This window comes from Sus scrofa, chromosome 2 (genome assembly GCF_054392235.1).
Source record: "Sus scrofa isolate SSC_HxYL_T2T_F1_AM1 chromosome 2, Sscrofa_HxYL_maternal_Yorkshire_Landrace_v2.0, whole genome shotgun sequence".
Classification (NCBI taxonomy): Eukaryota; Metazoa; Chordata; class Mammalia; order Artiodactyla; family Suidae; genus Sus; species Sus scrofa.
In genome coordinates this window covers 126,673,428-126,692,149 of record NC_139384.1, presented here as the reverse complement: position 1 = coordinate 126,692,149, position 18,722 = coordinate 126,673,428, and the positions used below count along the sequence as shown (strand labels likewise).

Here is an 18,722-nt window from a genome sequence, read left to right as displayed (position 1 = left end):
CAAACCTATGTGAATTGAACAATTTAATGAAGAGAAATAATTCTCTAATTACTAAAGGTTATCTTGACAAATGGTAACATTTAATAAGGAAATTGGAAGAACAAGTAACCAGATGAGTATGAATTTAATTTAAACTTTATGAAAATAAAAAGATGAAGGAGAAGGAGGAAGAAAAGTAAGTGTCAGAGGCAGACAAGAACAATTTAGTGGCTCAACTTTTGGAAAGTGCATTATTTTTTTAGAAAAAAGCATGAAATGACAAGTATAATTTTATCTGCAGACAAATCAAGGTGGGAAACAAATGCACTTTTAAGGATTTTATAATAAAAATTTTAATGTTTTGGTGCCAAGGGTGTATCTTTGCTGAGTTCTGTTCCAATATTTTGGTCTTGGTTTTGATCAAGAGTTAACTTTTTTTTTTCATTTTATCATTAACATTGTTTTTTTTTTCCATTTTTTTAAATTACTCAAATGAATTTATCACATCTGTAGTTGTATAATGATCATAACAATCTGATTTCACAGGATTTCCATCCCACAGCCCAGGCACATCCCCCCACCCCCCAAACTGTCTCCTCCAGAGACCATAAGTTTTTCAGTGTCTTGTGAATCAGCATCTGTTCTGCAAAGAAGTTGTCTGTCCTTTTTTCAGATTCCACATGTCAGTGAAAGCATTTGATGCTGGTGTCTCATTATATGGCTGACTTCACTTAGCATGATAGTTTCTGGGTCCATCCATGCTGCAAAAAATGCTGGTAGTTCGTTCCTTTTAATGGCTGAGTAATATTCCATTGTGTATATGTACCACCTCTTCTGGATCCACTCCTCTGTCGATGGACATTTAGGTTGTTTCCATGTCTTGGCTATTGCAAATAGTGCTGCAGTGAACATCAGAGTACACGTGTCTTTGCGAGTCATGGTTTTCTCTGGATAGATGCCCAGGAGTGGGATTGCTCGATCAAATGGTAGGTCTATGTTTAGTTTTCTGAGGAATCTCCATACTGCTTTCCACAGTGGTTGCACCAAGATCAAGGGTTAATTTAAGAAATAAAGCATAATAAGGTTTTTGTGAAACAGTTAGTAAGGAACAATATTATAAGAAGTACTTTGGGGCAACATACCCCAAGTATACCTGTGTACCTTAAACAATTCGTCCACCCTCTAAATCTCAGTTTCCTTATCTGCAATGTCCATTTGTAGTGAAAACGGAAAATGGATACGGAAGCCCTTAGCATGTAGCAGATATTCTACTCCGCGAGCAGGAGTTGTTAGGTCTCAGTTTTTGTTGTTCCATGTCTCTTATAAAATAAATTACATTTAGAAATCCTTTGAGATTTGCTCTTTTCTGAAGTATTAAAGGATACTTTGATCAGAAAATACATAATTTTTATTTAATCATATTTCCTTCTTCTGTTTTGGCTGCCAAAGAGCTCAGTGAAAAAGATATTTCCAGTTATAATAACTATCCTTTTCCTGATATATTTACGTCTCCTTCACTTTAAAAAAATTTTTCTTTGTTTCGTATGCATTTTTCATTTAATTTGCCACAACCTGTCTTCTCAAGAAGGTGTAATATAAATTACAGAGACCTAGAATGTATTAGTTTTCTTCACCCTGAAACAAATCTAAGTAAAATACAAAATGAAATTGCTATATATGTGTTCACAGTTTACAGTAAGAATGTTTAGAAGTTAGAAAAGGTACAAAGTTTGAGGCAATTAGGATTTGAAACATTCTTACTCTATTTTTCCCAACTGTAAAACAAGGAATTTCTATGACAAACAGTATTTGTCATTCACAATGAGTTGCATTTCAAAGTCTACTGTTTTGCTTATGCTCCATTGTCCTTGGTCTTTGGTAGTTCTTAAGAGCTAGCCCTGGGTGCTGCTTTGGATCCTGTACTGTGGCCCCTCCCTACCCAGAAGCACTGCCCTACCAGTACTGCCTTTTCTTCCACCTATCTCTGCTACTTCCTCTTTCAACATAGAAATATCTCCAGACTAGACCATTATTAATTTGTCAGAATTTTAAATTCTTGTGCTTACATTGTAGTGCTATTATTTCCATAGTAACATCACTTTGATACATTTAGCTGAAGTAGGGCTCTGCATCTATCTGTTGATGAAACATACACTATACTTATTGGATAATAATACTTCGTCACCTCAGAGGTGCAAGGGACTATCCTAGATGAAGGAGATTTACAGCATCACTTTGAGAAAAGCCAAATCCAATAAGAACATTTCAACTGTAAGATCAGGCAAAGGGTTTCATCTTCAAGGTGACATTTTGAATAATCACATAATTATTTTTTCTTCTGTAGTAACATTAAGTTGATAGTTATGGCTGAATTAATTTCTTCACATCTTTGAAGTTGATCTGAATATTCAATACAACACATGCCTCAGGCGAGTTTGGGGAAAGACACTTGAAAACTCATCTGTTAGCTTCCTCTTCAATTTCCTTCATGTCTAAAAACATTCATAAATTGTACTGCCCATTGTAATAAAATGGAGCTGCATTGTCCAGCTCTAATAATACATTAGTGAAGAGTGGGCAGGCCAAAAGGCCTCCATTTGTAAATGAAAGGGTCCTGCTGGGCTTCAGTGGTGAGCCTGAAGAGGACTGGGTTTGCTACAATTTCTGCAGTAAGGCTCCATCATTGTTTAAATTATGGGTGTGGCCTGAAGTGTTTGGATAAAGCAAAGCTTTGCGGGGAAATGCTTGCTGGGTGGTGATATCATCGGGAAAGGGAGTAGGATGCTTTTACAGAGCAGATGATTTTGCATGTCACTATCTGGGAAATCTGGGGTAAAAGGCTAGACTAGTTGACAGGGGAAGAGGTCATGAAGAACAGTCATACAATTCTTGTTTCTGATTTTTGTACGAGTCTCCTGGTGCACAAGTCGGAGTAGGGGAACGTGGGTACTTGAAGCAAGGTGGAAATTCATTTTTCTTTCTATGTATGTGCATGCCATAAAAGTCTATTAAGTATATATTTTTCAGAATGATCTATTTACTATAGATGGAAAATATCATTTTTGCCTATACTATTTTTCTTAGTTTCAAACCATTCACTCAAGACTTCAATAAATACTTATCACTACTATCAACAGCAATTTTTTTTTTCTTTTTGTCTTTTAGGGCTGTACCCTTATGCAGGTTCCCAGGCTAGGGGTCCAATTGGAACTGTAGCCGCCGGCCTACACCACAGCCACAGCAATGCTGGATCCTTAACCCACTGAGCGAGGCCAGGGATCAAACCCGAGTCCTCATGGATGCTAGTCAGGTTCACTAACCTCTGAGCAATGACGGGAACTCCAGAGGCAATTATAAAGTGAATGGATATTTTAAATTAGGCATTAGGCAAAAAATTAATGGAAAAAAGTGATGCGTCTTAACTTAGACAAACTGCATGCTAAAAGAATACAAGAATATAAAGAAAACTAAGCAACATACATGTAATCTACAAATAAATCAGTATATAAAATGTATTTGTATATGAGATTAGAGCAAGTGCATGTTATGAGGCAACTTCCTGAGGGGCTGTTGAGAATATTTAGAGATGATAAGTTTGTCATAATTTCAATCTCTTTATTTCCAATGCAGATGGTCAGATTTCAAGAAAGATGAGATTTTAGGAATGGAGGCTAAGGAAAGGCTTGACCTATTAAATAAAGGCGATATTCAGAAGACAATGAATAGCTTGGGAAAAGGTCCAAAAAAAAAAAAAAAAAAAAAAAGAAAGAAAAAATGATCTGCAGTTACACAGAAAACAGCAGCAAACTCTTTTTTCTTTTCTTTTCTTTTTTTAATAAGAAAGAAAAGATTAGGTTTGTGGAAAGTAACATAATGTCTTTTCTATCAAAGGAAATCTTGGTTACTCCATCTGGCTCCTGTTCGCCTTCCTGCGACCCCCTCCTCCTCTTTCCCTCTTCTCACAGTAACAATTTGTTTCAAATTAGCCAACCGGGAAGAATGTGCACCCTGACCTGACCTATGGGAAGGGGCCAAGTACATCACCTACATTAGGGATAAATAGGAGGGTCCTTTGTTCAGTGTGTGCACTTTTTGGAGTACCACACCCTTCTGCAGAAGTAAAGAGCCTTGTCGAGATCTCCCTGTGTTCACGTGTCTCATTTTTCGACACTGATGATCCGAGCCATGTCCATAACAGGTTGGAGCACAAAAGAAATAAAGGGAAATCCCGGATCTGCATGCTCCGGTCAAACAGAGACTACACAGACTACATAGAAATTGAATTCTCCATACTGTCCAGAGAAGTTGATTGGGCAGGACTGAGGATAAATGTAGACAGCATGCCATCCTCAGGCAAAGAGTTGAGCTTCTTCACAAGGTTGAGGAAGCTGGAAATATTAAGAGATGTCTATGCTTCAGACTCCAGTTTATAATTTATACATTAATACATTATAAAAAAATAAAAATAAAAATAAAAAGGAGTTCCCATCATGGCTCAGTGGTTAATGAATCTGACTAGGAACCATGAGGTTGCAGGTTCGATCCCTGGCCTTGCTTAGTGGGTTAAGGATCTGGCATTGCCGTGAGCTGTGGTGTAGGTCGCAGATGCGGCTTGGATCCCTTGTTGCTGTGGCTCTGGTGGAGGCCGGCGGCTACAGCTCTGATTCGACCCCTAGTCTGGGAACCTCCATATGCCACGGGCGCGGTCCAAGAAATGTCAAAAAGACCAAAAAAAAAAAAAAAAAATCCCAAAAACTTTATGAGAGGATATTTGGGATATATTAGAGAATGAAAGCTTTTGGATGCAATGAAATGTATTTCAAATATGTCAAAGAGTGAAATTCTGGACATTTTTTCTTGGGAAACATTTCCATCCACAGATGTATAAATGGCTCCTAAATGAAATATGTATTAAAGTAGAATGTGGAATTTAAAAAAAAAAAAGAAAAAACCCGAAATGTATCTTTTCATTGGGTCTTTCAAAAAATGCAATCACCAAAAGCAAAAACTCTCTTTTAAATAGACAAAGATAACACTGCTGCTATGAATTCAGGGGGTGTCTAGACATGTAATTAAACTCTCTCTATGGTCCTAACAAAAACTGTGTCATTGTGTAATGAAAGCTACTGCATAGTAATTTAGTTTAATTACAGCTATGCTGTGTTCGATGGGCTGTGTGTGGTTAATTGATAATGTCTCAGGAGTTGGTAAGAGGAAGTTTGAATCTCTTTAAAAATCTAACAGGACAAAGAAAAACCAGTCATTAAAAAAAGAAAACGGTATTCTGGCTACAGTTCTCCTATTGGGAAGAAAAATTAAACTGCATAAATTTGCTCAGAAAGTTTAGAACTAATATATATAAATTAAAGTAAGAGCTTAAAAATGAACATTCTGCTTCTGTGTCATATCTGCTTTGGAGACCTGCCACTAACATCATCTTTATCCTCAGTCTCTACTCTATGATGCCTTCAGAACTGTCAACAAAATATATGAGAAGTGAAGTACGTAACTACTATCTCCCCTGACCAGATCAATGTAAGCCTTAATCCGTCGATCATCCTAGGGCCTGAGGAATCCATGTTAGACAAAACAGTCAAGTTCTGGGGCATTCTCATTTATTTCAGTGTCATCTGCGATGCCTTCTTTTCTTTTCCTAGCCTTAGCCAGTCAGTCATAATTCTATCCTCAGCATATAGTTTATATCTTCTCACTCTTTTCATTTACATTCTTACCACTTTGTATATAGTCCTTCATATTCTCTACTGGCGGTATTAATGTTTGACCCTACAACACCCCGTAATACCTAGGTCATCTTTCTGAAACACAGGAACTCATGTCAATTCTCTAGTTGGAAAACAAAAACAATTTATCACTAAGGGTTTCTGACCTAACCTCCTCAGCATGAAAATCAAAGGCCCTTCAAAGTTTGTTCCCAATTTATGGCTGTACTTCATCCTGGGACGATTCTTACCATGCTCTAGCACATAGCCTTAGTTACTATTCCTAAGAATGCAATATACCCATTTGGTTCCCAAATAATAGTGATCTTGCATGTGCCAAAGGGTATTTCCTAAAGATTCTTATAACACTTTTATTCATCTCAGATGCTCTTCCAGATTCTTGCACTGCTCATTTAAGGTGGAGATAAATTTCCTCCCCTTGAATCTCATCTGTGACTTGACGGGTAACCAAAAGAATTCAGTGGAAGTGACTTCTGAGGTTAGCTTATAAAAGTCAATGCAGCTTCTACTCTGTTTGCTAGATACTCTTTTTTAGATCCCTGAGCTGCCATGCAAAAGTCTGACTACCTGAAGCTTCAATGCTGTAAGAAAACTGAACTTGGAGAAGCTAAGTATGGCTGTTCTAGCTGACAGCGCCTGCTGAGGATCCATGTGACAGACATCAACTGCCAGACATGTAGGTGAAGACACCTTGAAGTGATTCCTGCCCTACAGCCATTAAGCTCCCAAGGCTTTATGTCTTCTCAGCTAATACTCTAGGCATTATGGAACAGAGATAACTACTATTCCCACCATGCCCTATCTGAAGCCTTGACCCAGAGAATATATGAGCATAGTAAAACAGTTCTTTTAAACTGCTAGGTTTGGGGATCATTTGTTACCATGGCAACAGTACCAGGAATACTTCATAACCCAGATTATACATCACCCCCCTCTATGAAATTTTCCTCTAACTCTACAAATAAAACAAATATTTTCTCTGCCTCTCATGGCATTTTCTTCACATCCCTGTCCAGGGATACTAATATTGTTATCATAGTTAATTGTGTATTTGTCTATCAAAGTAAAAGATAAACTCCTTGAGAGAAGGGACTGTTTTATTCACTTTTGTACCTATGGACTCTAGGCAAAAGGCTTAGTAAGGTTTTGATAAATGTGAGATAATGTTTGAAAGAAGGAGTGAATGAATGAATGACCAGAATTGTGGGCTGAAGGAGGCTCTACAGCAGACATCGACAAATAGATACAAAATCCCAAGAAATAGCTAGAATTCACTCTGGTGTTCAGCTAATACTAGCACTTAATAAATGTTTATTACATAGCTAAAATGGTGGAGCTACCTGAGCTGGGCCAGGCACCAGCTCTTAATGTCTTCGGATTAGAAAGATGTTCTATGTCCAAACCAATTCATAACCTGTGGCTCTATGTTCAAAAAACTTAGTAAATTCAACTTGTCCTGCTCTTTGTTTAAGGCAATGTCAACAGCTGCCCTTGGGCAGCAGGCTGGAAAGGGAGATAAAACAAATTGATTAGTTCCTTTTTGCAGTGCACGATCAAATTTACCCTAGTACTACTGGTGTCTAGCGATGAATTCTTGATGTTGTGTGTATCTGATGAACTCTATTTGTTTTTGAAAGCTATTTTCACTGAGTTCAGAATATTGGGTTATTCTTTTTTTTTCTTACAATACTTTGATGATGTTATCCCACTATCTCTTACTTGCATTATTTCTGATGAAAAATTTAATGTCATCTGTATCTTTGTTCTTCTGATACAATGTATTTTTCCCTCTGGCTGCTTTTTTGGCATTTCATTTATTTTTAGTTTTAAGAAAATTGAATATGATGTGCCTAGGTATCAATTTCTTCATGTTCCCTGTGCTTGAGATTCGTTAAGGTTTCTAAATGTGTGGCTTCATAAGATTCATTGTTTGAAAAATTGTATACGTTATTTCTTCAGATATAATTCTATCTCCCATCATTCTTCAATGACTCCAATTAAATACATATGTATGCATTTCTAAATAATATATATGCATATATGTTCCATAGCTTACTGATGTTCTTTTTGTTTGTTTGCTTTGCTTTTTTTAGGCCCACACCAGCGGCATATGGAGGTTCCCAGGCCAGGGGTCAGATCAGAGCCACAGCAAGGCAGGATGTGCGTCTGCAACCTACACCACAGCTCACGGCAACACCAGATCCTTAACCCACTGAGCAAGGCCAGGGATTGAACCTGCAGCTTCATGGTTCCTAGTTGGATTCGTTTCTGCTGCGCCACGACAGGAACTCCTGGTATTCTTTTCATTTTGTTGTTAGTCTTTTTTCTCTGTGTTCCCCCTTGGATAGATTTTTGCTTTTTTATTTTCAGGGCCACACCTGCAGCATATGGAAGTTCCCAGGCTAGGGGTCAAATTGGAGCTGCAGCTGCCGGCCTACGCCACAGCCACAGCCATAGCAATGCTGGATCCAAGCAGCGTCTGTGAACACCACCACAGCTCAGGGCAATGCCAGATTCCTAACCCACTGAGTGAGGCCAGGGATCAAACCTGCATCCTTATGGGTTCTAGTCGGATTCATAACCCACTGAGCCACAAAGGGAACTCCAACCTTGGATGGCTTTTTAATGCTGTGTTTTCAAGTTCATATTCTTTTATTTTTGGAATGCCTAATCTGCTGGGTTAATTCCACCCTGTATATTTTCTCAGATACTGTAGTTTTCATCTTTAGATGTTTGAATTCAGTCTTTTTTTTTATTCCTCCCATGAATCTATTTAACATCCTCAATCTCTCCTCTCCCTTCTTGAATATATGGGTTGCAGTAAAATAACTGTTTTCATTTGTGTTGTTTCTAAGTTTGTTTCTATTGATTTATTTTTTTTTCCGCTTTCATCCACTCTCACTCTGGAAGTGCTTTCTGCATGCATTTCTCATAATTTGTGACTGGGCACAGATTTTATCTTGCTGGATGCCGGGCAAATACAGATGTATTTGTAATCTTCTTTAGCTTTGTTCTGGGTGCAGTTAAGTTATACTACTGAAAATAGTTTGATCCTTTTGAGGTTTGCTTTTAAACTTTGTTAAATTTGTCTTCTCTATTGGGAACACAAACTCTTCCCACTCCTATGCGAGCAACATGCCTCGTTCCTCCTAATCCATGGTTCTTTTCCTGGCCCTGGGTTGTTCCTTCACGTGCATGGGCTGAAGATTTGGGGGAGGGAGCATCTGCAGCCCCGCAGAGATCACTCTTTCTCCTCTGGTACTCTGCTCTGTGAACTCCAACCTCCTTGGGTTTCAGACTCTCTATTCTGTGTCCCCATCTCAGGGAGACTGCTGCGTTCCCTTTGCTTTTTTCCTCCTTACATGGTAGCCCAGGAATCCTCTTCAGGCAATTACAGGGCTCCTACTGTTTGTGCTCCCTTTTCCAGGTATCACTTGGGCTTCCTGATGTCCAGTTTCTGAAAATCACGTTTCATATCTCTTATTTGTTTCAGGGAAAAATATAAATTGGTTCCCCTTTACTTCACCTTGTTCTGAGCAGACAATACCAAATTATTACATTTTAAATATTTTAAAAATAATATTTTGCTTGATACCTAAAATTGGAATTATCCTTGGTATGTGAGACCATGTTGAACATATCACTGCTACTGATGTACCAGTAAGTGCAGTTAAAGCTGTTAAAGAAAGACCCAGGGAACTATATTCAATATCTTGTGATAAACCATAATGGAAAAGAATATGAAAAATAATATAAATATATGTATAACTGAATCACTTTGCTGTATAGCAGAAACTAACACAACATTGTAAATAAGCTATACTTCAATAAAAAAAACAAAAAAAAAAAACAAAACCCAAAAGCTGTTAAGGAAGTAAAGAATGACAACTGGAGAAATTCTGCATTTAGTTCAACATTGATCAAACTCTACATTTGAAATTTCTACTGTATTCACCTATAAGTTCCTGAGGTTTCTTATAGGAAAGAAAAAAAATAATTTCTGCTTGTTTCTTGGTTGGAGAGAAATTCTTCCCTTTTTGTAGGCCCATAGGCGTGCTTGAGAGTGGTGCCAGATGTGAAATGGATCCAAAGTTGTAGAGATATAAAGGATAAAAGTCACATTCAGTAAGTTTCTATAAAGGCAAGAGTACTCAGCTTGGAAATAATCCTAGTGATGATTCCTAAATCTATAAAACAGTTGAGTCATTACAGGCTGTATTCCCTTCCAAGGAAAGATGAAGTACCCATTTATTACATTCTACTATATATATATTTACATAACTTATGAAATAAACATTTTAAAATTTATTGAAGCAAAATGAACATTTACCCAAAAAAAGGCTTTAAATATATGAAAAGTGTTATTATCATGCAAATATATCACTAAAGAAACCTACTTAAAGAACTGACATGAGGAATTACATTGATGGTTACTAATTTTTATGTATTAGTAGCAATAGTTCATTTAGTAATTAAAACACTTCAGAGTGATGCTTCAGAAAATAAATCAAATCATCTGTATATGTTGGTTGTTCGGTGATTCTCTATACTCTATGATAATCATAAAATCTCTTATATTACAGATAAAAGTGATCAAATGATCTCTAATGTTCTATGATATTTCATTTAAAGAAAATAAAATACAATTTTATCAAAACTGTGAAGGCGGAGTTCCCGTCGTGGCACAGTGGTTAACGAATCCGACTAGGAACCATGAGGTTGCGGGTTCGGTCCCTGCCCTTGCTCAGTGGGTTAACGATCCGGCGTTGCCGTGAGCTGTGGTGTAGGTCGCAGACGCGGCTCGGATCCTGCGTTGCTGTGGCTCTGGCGTAGGCCGGTGGCTACAGCTCCGATTCAACCCCTAGCCTGGGAACCTCCATATGCCGCGGGAGCGGCCCAAGAAATAGCAACAACAACAACAACAACAACAACAACAAAAGACAAAAAGACAAAAGACAAAAAAAAAAAAAAAAAAAAACAAAACTGTGAAGGCTTCATTTACTAAAGTTACTTCTAAGCTTTAAATGGCCTCGACTTGTAAAACTAAACATACTCCAACTATGTGACCCAGCAATCATACTCCTTGATATTTACCTGCAGAAGCTGAAAATTTATGTCCACACAAAACCTGTATGTGGATGTTTACAGCAGCTTTATTCATAATTCCTAAAACTTGGAAGGAACCAAGATATCCTTCAGTAGGCGAGGTGATAAACTGTGTTACATCTAGACAATGGAATATTATTATTTTTTATTTTTATTTTTTAGTATTTTTATTTTATTTTATTTTTTTATTTTTGTCTTTTTGCTATTTCTTGGGCCGCTTCTACGGCATATGGAGGTTCCCAGGCTAGGGGTCTAATCAGAGCTGTAGCCACTGGCCTACGCCAGAGCCACAGCAACACGGGATCCGAGCCGAGTCTGCGACCTACACCACAGCTTACGGCAACGTCAGATCGTTAACCCACTGAGCAGGGGCAGGGATCGAACCCGCAACCTCATGGTTCCTAGTCAGATTCGTTAACCACTGCGCCACGACGGGAACTCCCAATGGATATTATTAAGCACTAAAAAGAAATAAGCTATTGAGTTATGAAAAGACATGGAATAACCTTAAATGCATATTATTAACTGAAAGAAATCTATCTGAAAAGGTGACCTACTGTATCATTGCAACTATCAGACTTTCTGGAAAAGGCAAAACTAGGGAAAAAGTAAAAAAATGTTTTCAGTGGTTGCCAGGGGTTGGGGTGGGACAGGAGGGATTAATAGGTGGAACAGAGAGGAATAAGGACAGTGAAAATAGTCTGGAAGATACAGTAATGATGGATATGTGTCATTATATATTTGTCCAAACCCAGGGAATGTACAACACTGAGAGTTAACTCTAATGTAAAGTATATAGACTTTGGGTGATTAAGATTTGTCAATTAAGATTCATCAGGTTTTTTTTTTTTTTTTCTTTAGGGCCACACCCTTGGCATATGGAAGTTCCCAGGCTAGGGATCAAATCAGAGCTACAGTTGCCAGCCTATGCCACAGCCACAGCAACGTGGGATCCGAGCTGCGTCTGAGACCTATACCACAGCTCATGGCAATGCCAGATCCTTAAACCACTGAGCAAAGTCAGGGATCAAGCCCACATCCTTATGGATCCTAGTCGGGATCATTAGTGGCTGAGCCATGAAGGGAACTTCCATCAGTTATTAACAAATGCACCATTCATATGATGAGGCTCAGAGTTAACCTCCTGAAGTTACATTAAGGTAGAAATCTAACATCAAAACCAAAATCAAATCAAAGCATCTCAATATATCGCCCATTCCATGAAAATTCCATGTGAATATAAATGTGGTTCTGGTGCTCATGGGGAATAAGATTTTAATCATATGCAAAACTAATAAGTTACTTAGTAAACTCTATAATGCAAAAAGAATCATATTGGCACTGTATTGACTATCCTGCCATAACAAAATTCCTTTTAGCTAATTCCTTTCAGCCTACCCCACTATTCTTAATATTTAAGAAAAGTTAGATGAATGAATGAAGAAAGTCCTAAATTCTGCCAAGCTGAGCTTGCCTGTTCTAACTGTTGTTTGATTTAACTTTGAGGAAAAAAGGATTCACTCTACAAAATGTCAAAGAAGTAGCTGGTAGATGCTTTCATTTTGAAAACACAGGGTGCTGCTATTTGAGTCAGCCTCATCATCAGCATGCCTGGTAAGACCAATCTGGATAATCAAGCCATGAGTACTGTACTATGTTTATGACCCCCTAAAACTAGCTAAATAGGCAACTACTTGTGAAGAAATACAATAATTAAATGTACACTGAATTTGGCTATAAAAAATTGAATAAAACTTCTGCTTAATTTCGTACTATTAACTCACATAAAGGAATGTTCAACTTTTGATACAACCATCATTTTGGATGTAGACAAAGTGATAGAGCTGACTGTATCTGGAAGAGTTACATCTGTGGATCTATCATTATTCTCAGCTATTTTTGTCCAAAAAAAAAAGAATGGAATATGCATTTGCATATATTCTTAATTTGAGACAGACAATTTTTTAATTACAGCATATAAAGAGATCCTTTTTCATTATGTCAAATAAGCAGTTTTTAAGGACTGAATTCAAGAGTAAAAAAGCAAAGGCAAATGTCAACAGGCACACCAGCTGCAATGCACATGTGTATTTTAAAAAAGTGTGATTTTTCTCTTGCCATGTGATCTTTCAAATAGATGTATCTCAAATAGATGTATCTCATTTGTCATGTTTCAGTGTTAGTCCTTAAAATCCTGCCGTGTTTAGGCCTCTCTGTCTGCTCATCTGTGTCTCTAGCTTTGGGCCCAACATCAACTATACCAGAATATGGTAGAGGAAGGCAGAGTGTGGAGGGATTAAGAGCATAAAATTTTTTTTTTTTTTTGTCTTTTTGCCTTTTCTAGGGCTGCACCTGCGGCATATGGAGGTTCCCAGGCTAGGGTTCTAATCGGAACTGTAGCTGCCGGCCTAGGCCAGAGCCACAGCAGCGTGGGATCCGAGCCGCATCTGTGACCTACACCACAGCTCATGGCAACGCCAGATCCTTAACCCACTGAGCAAGGCCAGGGATCGAACGTGCAACCTCATGGTTCCTAGTCGGATTTGTTAACCACTGAGCCACGACGGGAACTCCTAAGAGCATAAATTCTAAAGTAAACTTTTATTTTGTGTTCTAATCTTGATTCTGCCACAATTCAGCTGTGTGATCTTAAAAAAGTTACCTAACCTTTCTGAGTCTCAGTTTCCATATCTGTGAAATTAATGTAAAGAGAAGGACATCCTTATAGGTGTGAAGATTAAGTGAAATAATTTTTGTAAAGATGTTAGCAAAAAATAAAAATCACTAACAAAAAGATTTCAGCAAAAGCTTGGTTCACAATAAGTGCTTAATAATACGTAGTAGTGATGGCTGGTACGATTACTATTGAGATAGCTATTATTAGGTCTTAGTCATATCATATATTCCTCTCAAGATTCTTTCTTCTTTCAGTTTTCTAGCAGAGTAAAGCATAAGCATTAAATATAAATAGAAGATATGAATGATGTAATTTAGTGGGTAACAAGGGTCTTCCTCAGTGAAATTTAACTTACAATAAGATGGCATTTCTGGAATTCTGTAAGATTCAGAGCGACTAAGCCTTGAGTGTGGTTAAGTTTCTGTAACAGTACTTTCACAGGCAAAAGTTAGGATGTTAATTTAAAAGTTAAATACGGAGTTCCCGTCGTGGCGCAGTGGTTAACGAATCCGACTAGGAACCATGAGGTTGCGGGTTTGGTCCCTGCCCTTGCTCAGTGGGTTAACGATCCGGCGTTGCCGTGAGCTGTGGTGTAGGTTGCAGACGCGGCTCGGATCCCGCGTTGCTGTGGCTCTGGCGTAGGCCAGTGGCTAGAGCTCCAATTCGACCCCTAGCCTGGGAACCTCCATATGCCGCGGGAGCGGCCCAAGAAATAGCAAAAAGACAAAAAAAAAAAAAAAAAAGTTAAATACTGTGGTTCTAGATAGGTTCCAACATACAAGGGAACATTTATTTCAGAGAATAAATCACACAGATGGTCAGAACCTATGGCACATTCAACATATTATTCACAGAAATGTGTTTTAAGGTTAAGTTTTGAGAAGGCGAATCCAAGACTAAAAGCAAGGTGTATGTATGAGAGATTACGTTTTCCAACATGGATTTTCCCCTGTGTCTATCATCACGTCAAGTTCCATGAAATTAGATCTTTTCCAAGACATAGAGAAATTGTCATGTATATGTATTTAGATTTTAAAAGACATTATATTCCATGAAAACCGCTTTCCTGCAGAGTGGGATTAGCATTATCATTTTTGAAAGTAATGTAATTTAACAGTATCTTGCATTATTAAATGTATTTGAAGTCTTATTATCTTTTAAAAACCAAAGATATAAGGCCAGTTCCAAAATATTCTCAGCACTCAAAATGCTGAGCTCCTAAACAAGCTTTTGTAAATAACTAGATTCAAGTCAATGAATATATATTGTACCTGCTATGAGCTATGAATACAAAGGTGTATATGGGGTGTGTGTGTCGGGGGGAGAAGGGTGGAGGGCAGAGGAAAAGGATGACAGACATAGATGAGTAAGTCATTAGTCATGCCTATTTCAGGAGACAGGTCTATGCACAACTAACCATAATACAGTATGGTTAGTGCATCACAACAGTGGTAGAAAATGTCAGAAGAGTGCAAGGAAGGAAGTAGATTTGTTGAAATTCTAAAATTCTAAAATTCTATCTCTTAGGAAAAGAAAAAGTTAAAAATTAGAACAAGGAATTCCCACTGTGGCGCAGAGGGTTAAGAATCTGACTGCACTGATTCAGGTTGCTGTGGGTATGGGTTTGGTCCCTGGCCCATTGCAAGGGGTTAAAGGATCTGGAATTGCTGTAGCTGCACTACAGGTCTCAGCTGTGGCTTGGATTCAGTCCCTGGCCTGGGAACTTCTATATACCATGGGTGCAGCCATAAAAAATTTAACAAATATGTGCATTTAGCTTAAGAATTTATTATAGGTGAATGAAGGAGGGGGTAGGACCTTATATTACTAGGGTTTGGAAGACCTCTTAGAAATGGTCCAGGGAGTCATGGAAACCAAAATAGCCCAAATGTTCTTCTATCTGCTTTGACTTAGAAATACGTGCAGAAAATTATCCAGAGCCCATAAGGCTGTTTAACTTACTGGACTTTTGTACAGATTGAAACTTAAAAGGCTCAGAATCCCAAAGTCCAATAATGAAGATTTGTATAGATGCCTGGCAAGGTGGTCAAGCCTAGACTGGGAGTTTTAACAGCTTTGGTTCCACTGTTTGCACCTCTCCAAGCTTGTTTGTACACAACTTTAAAATGGGGGAAATGCTATTGCTGCTTTCTTCATAGTAAAAGAGCCATGAAAACTGACATGCACCTACTTATTAAGTTATTGAACAAATAATGTGGATTAAACAAAGATGGATCAAACTAATATGTGTAGATTAAAGAGCTATTAAACACTCAACAACAAAAAAACAAACAACCCAATTGAAAAATGGGCAGAAGAGCTTAACAGACATTTCTACAAAGAAGACATATGGATGTCCAACAGGCATATGCAAAAATGCTCAATATCACTAATTATTAGAGAAATGCAAATCAAAACTACAATGAGGTACCACCTCACACCAGTCAGAATAGCCATCGTTAACAAGTCCATAAATAACAAATGCTGGAGAGGGTGTGGAGAAAAAGGTACCCTCCTTCACTGTTGGTCAGAATGTAAATTGGTACAACCACTATGGAAAACAGTATGGAGATACTTCAGAAAATTAAATATAGAACTACCATATGACCCAGCAATCCCACTACTGGGCATATATCTAGACAAAACTTTCATTCAAAAAGATACAGTGTGGAGAAAAAGGTACCCTCCTTCACTGTTGGTGGGAATGTAAATTGGTACAACCACTTTGGAAAACAGTATGGCGTATCTCAGAAATGGCGATATCTCAGAAAACTAAATATAGAACTATAATACGACCTAGAAATTCCACTACTGGGCATATATCTAGACAAAACTTTCACTCAAAAAGATACATGCATCCCTATATTCATAGCAGCACTATTTACAATAGCTAAGACACAGAAACAACCTAAATGTCCATTGACAGATGAATGGATTAAGAAGATATGATATATATATACACAATGGAATACTACTCAGTCATAAAAAAGACAAACTAACACCATTTGCAGCAATGTGGATGGATCTAGAGACTTTCATACTAACTGAAGTAAGCCAGAAACAAAAAGACAAATATCATATGATATCACTTATTTGTGGAATCTACAATACGGAACAGATGATTCTATCTAAATATAACAAACAAACAAACAAGCAAACAAACAAAGAAAGAAACAGATCATGGCCAAGAAGAGCAGGCTTGGAGTTCCCGGAGGCAGGAGGAAGGGGAGCGAGGGGGATGGATGGGCATTTTGGGGGCTTGGGGGATGCAAACTGTTATATTAGGAATGGATGGGCAATGGGATCCTACTGCACAGCATAGGGAAATGTGTGTGATTGGGTAACTTTGTTGTACAACAGAACTTGATGAAACACTGTAAATCAACTATACTTTAAAAAAAAGCTATTAAACAGATGAAGGAAGGGATGCATGAGGAGTCCCTGTGCCCCACTCATTTCTCCCTGGGCCAGGAGAGACAGTCTTCCAGAAGCACCCAAAGCACTTGCTTAGGGTAGAGGGGAACATCTCTTCCTGTGGCTTCGCCATGGTGATCTATGGACAGAACTGCCAATGGCCAATGTATATTCTTCCATCATGTGCTGACCTTGGCAAAGCTGCCAGAGATATTTTCAACAAAGGATTTGGTTTGGAGTTGGTGAAACTGTATGTGAGAACAAAGTGATGAAGTGGAGTGGAATTCTCAACATCTGGCTCATCCGATACAGACACTGCTAAAGTTTCTGGGACCTTGGAGACCAAATATAAATGGTGTGAATGTGGTCTGACTTTCACAGAAAAGTGAAACACTGATTTCTGGGAGAAGAAATTGCTATTGAAGACTAGATTTGTCAAGTTTTTTTTTTTTTTGTCTTTTTCTCCCATTTTTTTTAGGGCTGTACCCACAGCATATGGAAATTCCCAGGCTAGGAGTCAAATCAGAGATATAGCTGCCAGCCTTCACCACAGCCACAGCAACACAGGATCTGATCCCCATCTGTGACCTACACCACAGGTCAGAGCAAAGCTGGATCACCAAGCCACTGGGCGAGGCTAGGGATCGAACCTACATCCTCATGGATACTAGTCAGATTCATTTCCGCTGCATCACAGTGGGAACTCAGATTTCTCAAGGTTTGAAACTGATACTTGATAACACATTTTCACCGAACAATGGAAAGAAAAGTGGTAAAGTTAAGTCTTCTTATAAAAGGGAGTATATAAACCTTGGTTGTGATGTTGACTTGTATTTTGCTGGACCTGCAATTCATGGTTCAGGGGTCTTTGGTTATGAGGGCTTGCTTGCTGGGTACCAGTTGACCTTTGACAGTGCCTAATCAAAGCTCACAAACAGTAAGTCTGCAGTGGGCTATGGGACTGGGGACTTCAAGCTGCACACTAATGTCATTGATAGGACAGAATTCAGAGGATCAATTTATCAAAAAGTATGTGACGATCTTGACACATCAGTAAACCTTGCTTGGACATCCAGAACCAACTGCCCTTGCTTTGTATTGCAGCCAAAGAGTTGGATCCCACTGTTTCCATTTCTGCAAAAGTCAACAATTCTAGTTTAAGTAGAGTGGGATATACTCAGACTCTGAGGCCTGGTGTGAAGCTTCCATTATCTGTGCTGGTAGATGGGAAGAACATTCATGCTGGAGGGTACAAACTTGGGTTTTCCCTGGAGTTGGAGGCTTAACGCAGCTGAAAGAAACCTCTGGGAACGGATGTGAGATTTGCCCTTAATATATTTCCAGTGTGACCAGCAGGCTTCCCCTCCCCCTCCAAGAAGGTGATCATCACCCAAAGGATGATCTAAACAAGAGCTGTATTTTAAATATTTGGACAATTATTTGTTAGCTGGTTTCTAGGTGAATTGGCTATCTATCTAGTTACCAGTGCTGCAGTTGTGCAGCCATCTATACATTATTTCAGTGTATTTAACTGTTAAAGGCGCCATCCACCAATAACGAAATAGATTTTTATCAAAACTGTGGGGAAAAAAGAGCTATTGAACTAAGAAAAAGATAACAGCAAAACAAAAAGACTATAAAAGTATTTTGAGTAAATACACAAGATTTTAAGTATATATGGAGAGGGAGAAAAAGAAAGAGAATATGAAAGGATTTTCTGAGAAAGATATAAAAAATATAAAATCTTAGAACCTATGGGGGAAAACTCGTATAAATTTGATCCCCTATAAGAAAATTATGCAAGA

The 18,722-nt window shown here is 38.2% G+C and overlaps 1 protein-coding gene and 1 pseudogene across 3 annotated transcripts in view; one reads left to right on the top strand and one right to left on the bottom strand.

Annotated features, from left to right (window-relative positions):
- CAMK4 (calcium/calmodulin dependent protein kinase IV) overlaps positions 1-18,722 on the bottom strand; it is a 224,577-nt gene that overhangs the window by 38,952 nt on the left and 166,903 nt on the right. The gene's annotated exons all lie outside the window — the stretch shown is intronic.
- On the top strand, positions 17,049-18,203 carry LOC100515531 (non-selective voltage-gated ion channel VDAC2-like; annotated as a pseudogene).